This window comes from Crassostrea angulata, chromosome 2 (genome assembly GCF_025612915.1).
Source record: "Crassostrea angulata isolate pt1a10 chromosome 2, ASM2561291v2, whole genome shotgun sequence".
Classification (NCBI taxonomy): Eukaryota; Metazoa; Mollusca; class Bivalvia; order Ostreida; family Ostreidae; genus Magallana; species Magallana angulata.
In genome coordinates this window covers 70096921-70102920 of record NC_069112.1, presented here as the reverse complement: position 1 = coordinate 70102920, position 6000 = coordinate 70096921, and the positions used below count along the sequence as shown (strand labels likewise).

General features: G+C 28.9%; 1 long non-coding RNA gene across 1 annotated transcript; it reads right to left on the bottom strand.

Moving 5' to 3' along the window:
• Nucleotides 1–286: 286 nt before the first annotated feature.
• LOC128171135 (uncharacterized) lies at nt 287–1588 on the bottom strand. Its single transcript, XR_008242012.1, has 4 exons — nt 1464–1588; nt 894–954; nt 612–703; nt 287–344 (listed from the first exon to the last, which is right to left on the bottom strand). It is a non-coding gene; the product is annotated as an uncharacterized LOC128171135 (long non-coding RNA).
• Between the last annotated feature and the right edge of the window lie 4412 nt (nt 1589–6000).

The window sequence follows — 6000 nt, the reverse complement described above, 5'->3', positions numbered from 1 at the left end:
AAACATGTGTGAAATTAAACATAGCATATTTTATATGTGTAAAACACATATTCTATATGTGTAATATATGTGTTGCATTTTATATATGAAATTTATATATAATTTTTTGTTAGCAATTCTCAATAATAAAGGTACATCTTTACTTAAGCTTTCATTTAAAATATATTACGTACAGTGTGCTTCATATTGCAAACTATTCCTTGATATCAATGTATAGATCATCAGTATATTATTGCAGATGCACACCAGGCATATAAAAAAATTATAACAAAAACTTCATTAATTTGTTCTCAGGAGTTTATTCTTCATTGCCATGTAACAATTCATTTCTCTCTTCCTTGTTCCTGTAAAAAAAAGAAAAATGACACAATCATACATAATTATGTATTGTTTCTATTTCATTTTTAATGTTCTACACCATTAGTTATTGTTTGCTATGTCTCTGTTTTACAGTATACATGTACACTTGTTACACTATCCAATGATATTACATTATATAGATTCAATACTAAAATTCATACAGACATATATTAGATAAGTACCTGGTAATCTAGGTCAGAATATGTATTAATATTGTAAAAGAGTGAAATCACAACAATTTTTTAACTTACCGCTTGGTAACCTTTAATTCTTCTTTCTTCTTTTTCCTGCAGAAGCTCCCAGATGTTTCGTCTGTTGTCTTTTTTTATTGATACATAGAACTCTGGTGACAGAAAAAAATCTCAAGTTAATATATAGTCATGGTATATTTCATAGATTGAAGATATAAATTAAATTGTCATGTGAGAATCAAATTTTCATTTCAATTTAAATATATGTATTTCTCTAACAGAACTTACAAACATGTAGTTATTACTATACAATCGTGTATATAATATAATTATAATTCTCACCTTTAAACTCTGGCCAGAACTTCTATCATTCGGTAAACTTTTTCGTAGTTAAGAATAACCTCTGAATTAAAGAAATGAAGAAAAAATAATCAAAATTCTTTTATAAAGTATCATTCAATAAATAGTTATATATATTTATACACATGTACATGATGCACTTTATTTGTACATAATTATGTCCAAAGAAGGGAATGGTTGCATGTTAAGTTCAATTGTTTGAGTTGTTAGCCAATACATGTAGTATACTGTGGAATCAGTTAAATTCGTGGAGGCCAATTTTTGTGGATTATGACTTTTTTGCTCTTTGTGGGGATGTAATTTCGTGGATGCGTAGCCTACTGTTTCAGTAACAAAGATAACTGTTTCTAAAATTGTTTTCGTTGAGGATTTAAATTAGTGGGAGAGGGCTACCCACGAATTCCTCGAAAATTGAGCCACCACGAATTTTAATGATTCCATGATATATACATTAGATCTGACACTTTTAAGATGCCTTAATAGTACATCTATTGTTGATTTTTATCAATATATAAGTATATCATACACATGATATTACAAAGTCAGACTTACAAGTGCTACTGTCATCTACTTCCTCCTCATGTCCACAGAACTCTTTCCTGGTGGAGTGAATTGCCTGTACAAATAATTGCACAGCCATCCAGGGGGAGAGGATCTCAAATTAGTCCATTGTAGAGCGGAACAGCTAAGAAAAATAAACATCAGACTTTCAATATTAAAACTAAAAAACAAGTATTTGTTTAAATCAGTCACTGTATACACATGTAAGAAAAGTCATTGTTGTACATCCTAGAATTACCATTATTAAAACTATAAAAACTGAAATATCCAGATTTTCAGAATTATATTGCTGTTTTGCAAGTACATGTACATGTTATATAATAATTCATTGTTACAAGTGCTTTTGATTGCTAAAAACTAACAGCAACTTTAAGAAGTCTGAGATAATTAAGTAACTAATAATACAAACATGCAGCCATCAGTGGATACCAAGCAGCTTTAACAGAATTCTGATACTGCATGCACATATTTTTGCAACAGAACTGACAAACTAACCAAAAAAACTAGCCATCTCTATGTCGATCTAACTTCAACTTCCTTCTTTTCAGTGCATTGACCTTATCAATTCATGTGTGGACTGGGTTCTTTCTAAAACATAGTTATACCAACTTAATACAATCATCAGAGGTTTTTAAATCAGCATAAAATAAATATTTAATTTTGAGGAGAAAAACAGACATATTATGATAATATTTTTATAATTAAACCTGAAATATTTGTAAAAGTTAGATTTTCAACTCTTAAAAATTACAGTACACTATACAGAAAGTCTTAATATTAACAATACAGTCAGAACTCTACGTATTTAGATTTAATTACCATGATTTGTCACTTTTATACCAGCTGCAGTGTATAACTGTCTTATGAAATCAAGAAGAATGTTTGGATCTTGAAAAATTCATTACCCTATGTCTTCGGAGTTCCTGACCGACCAATATTGGTAGCCTTTGTACTATAGCCATTTTCTACAAAAAAGAAAAGAATTTACACACAATAGTTGTATATATCAAAATAAGTTGCATATTATAGTACATTGCAGGTATATTATTGCATGTTTAATAATAATAAAAAACACTTAAAACATGACATTTAGAATTAATATGAAAATTTCATTGATTTTCTTTTACAAAATTTAAATCATGAATACTTTCAAAAGAAAGTCAAGAATCAGTTTTGAAGATAAAATACTGAATTTTACTTATAATACTTACAACTGCATAAACAGTTTAAAGAGACATATCCCTGCTATCCACTGCGTTAGTTTATTTATGTCTTCTGTGACCTGTCTAAAAATAAAGTGTGTTGATTAGCATACTCACTTAAGTAACCGACTGAACATTTTAGCAAGTTGTTGCATAATAAATAACATTTTAAACAATCAATTTAATTTTCAGTTTTGATATATCAACAACAACTACAACAAAATTATATAAAACTTTCGACTTGCTGCTTTTAAGTTTTATGCTACTCGTTACTTTGCAACGAGCTTTACTCTAGTTTATTCTACTTTCACTTTTCAAGATTGAAATGTGTCTGATCTAAATAAAAATACATTTGATAAACATATATTTAATGTTTGCTTAATTTTCAAGCATTGTTCTGTCTATAAATCTGCTTTTTTTCAGCTACAACTGCTTAATTGTAGCTTTGTGGAAAACGTTTACCGACAGACCTACCGTTTACCTACATATAGCAGATGTAGTATATACATTTATGTGTATTATATACATTAAATCACCGTATTTGCCTTTATAGTTCATCTAAAAACTTTCATCAATTTCACCTAAGTAGATTGGATAAGCATCGATCGTTGACAATACATGTTTCTTGTTTTGAACCCGAATTTTCCCGAAGAACACAAGCTACTTGACGTGTTGTAAAATGACTAGGTTGCTACCAGCAATATTTGTATAATTTTACAATACAAATAAATGAATAAGAATGATTGACAAACCTTACCTTTAGCCTCAAATCGAATATCTGTAAATGATTGATCAACATCTTCTGCTTCCGTGACGTAAAAAATGACGTATGATTGCAAACGACAAAATTAAAGCCAATCGAGATTTTAATCCGGAATTGGTTAACTATATTTTTATAATAAATATTCTGTAAGTTACTCTGCCATAGTTTGTTAGATAAATTTTATTCTTACAAATATTTGTTAATAAATGCATAAATATAGGTGAAAGTCATGAAAATAAATAATAAATTCAACATTTTTTTTATCGTGTTTATGTTCTTTGAAACATGTATTGAACATATATTATTTTATATATGTGTTAAACATATGTAAAATATATATGTTACACACGTGTATAATATATGTGTTCAACATATAAATTTTAAAACATGTGTTGTACACATGCATTATATGTGCAAAACATGTGTAAAATTATACACATATTTTACACATGTGGACATTTTTCCTGTGTAATATGATTCTGTGTGTCTTCATTTGTGAAATGTGCAATATATTACATGTATTTTGACTTCATTTGGGCAAACCCAGCAGGCATTTCATGTTTGCTTTATTTGCAATGATGTCCACCTCTCTGAATATTTTTATATTCCGGTTTCTTAAGAGGAGATTCTCCTATATAATGATATATAAATTTTTATTTTTTTTTTATTTTGGCTAAATTAAGGTGATTATTGTAATTCATATGACTTGTCACTGTAGATTTTCTCTCAAGAGAAGTGATGTAGAACCATTTGAAAATATCCCGAAATGGGAAGAAAAGGCAAAAAGTATATAATACAATTCAAGGGTTGAATTTGTATTATAATTTAAAGAGAAAGGAAAGTCAAACATATATTTTATTTAAATTAATAAAGTAGTTTAAATTATCACATGTAGTAAAGCTGTTTTGAAAATAAACTAAATAGTTAAGCTTTAATGCATGTTTGAAATTAGAGAAATCGTAATTAATGGAAGCTGACATGATGTAGAACTCTTTTGTATTAAAAACCAAAAAATTGATTATTTTGACGTCACACAATCTATTCTGGTTTGGTTTACATATACAATGTACAATGTGCTCTGAATAAAAATGCTTACTTGTGCCTTTCTGTTATTCAAGTAATCGACTGAAGAAAATTGAAGATGTTTAGGTTCACACGTCAATCTAAAGAATAAGTACAAGTATGCATAAATATATGCATTTTTATCAAATAAATGACAGCTGTTAATCTCCTATCATTCAAGGTTGAAACCGGCCTTGAGTAAATTTTTATTCCAAGTCAAATTCTTCGCTGTAAGTATGTTATAATTGTAATTGGGCTGTTTAAATATTTTCTCTAAAGTCGGAATTACCATGTCGAAATAACGACGGCAGACATTTTCTACAATACTTGTCATCTACGTGGAGATGTCCTTTGTCTCCAACACTTAACTTATTCAACGAACATGCTGTTTGAGGTTGGTTTGTAATTTAGTGGAAAGTCAAAGGTAAAAGAATGGTATCAAGTCGATATTGTTTCAGAGTTTCCAGAACTTGTTATTTAGAGTGAATATCATGATTTACTAATACTGATGCTATGTTGATAAAACAAACCTGAATAGATGGTGGGACGTCATAGATTAAAGTTCAATGGCAGCTCCCATAGTGGCGGGAAATTTAAATAAAGCGATCGATTTTCTTGATTTTTTCTTTGTTCCGAGGGTTCTTAATGAAAATAAATACAATTTACAATTATAGTAGATGAATATAAATTGATTTATTATACAACATATTTTGAGTTTCCTTCCTCTTTGACAACAAAATGCTGTCCAGAGTTTTACGAAAGAATGTACGAATGTTACGAAGATTTAGAAACTTGTCGACTGAACGAATTTTATTTTTGTGTGATTATACAAACGTAATATCAAATAACTTAATATCTTTTTAATTAATAACATTAAAATCACAATTCCATCAATGTAAAGAATACTAAAAAAATTGCAAAAAAAAATGTTGGTATGGGTCATAAGTTTCTCTGAAAAACATGGACCAGGTATATTAAGTTTATTATGTGTTTTCAAATGTTTATATTTAAAAGAGTATACAACTCGACAGCAAAGCAGTTTTAGTGTAATTTTTAATCGGTTGCCAAAAACAAAACAATCGCAAGGTGTGTAAACATCTTACGAAAAAACACATACAAAGGATTTGGGTTATCCTTCTTTGACTTTTGATTTTCCAGGGATCAGAAACGTACCTCTTCACCCTCCCGAAATCTTCCAGATTTCGAAGAGGAACGTCTGCAAATAGGTCGTGACTTTTCAGTCATTTTTGATTCGGGGTAATTTTGTCATCTTAAAATTAGTCGCTTGTTAAAAAAATCAACATTTTCACAAATTGAAGAGACATTTTTCAAAGGATAACTGCTTACCAAGACTGATGATAAATACAAATTCATTGTTTTGTCATGTACAATCTTTAATTTTCTTTACTAAAAAGAGTATTCATAAAACATTCTCTTTAAATAAAAATTGCCCAGTTGGGTGACTCAGGTGACCTAAAAAGGGAAATTTGCCTTTGTGTTA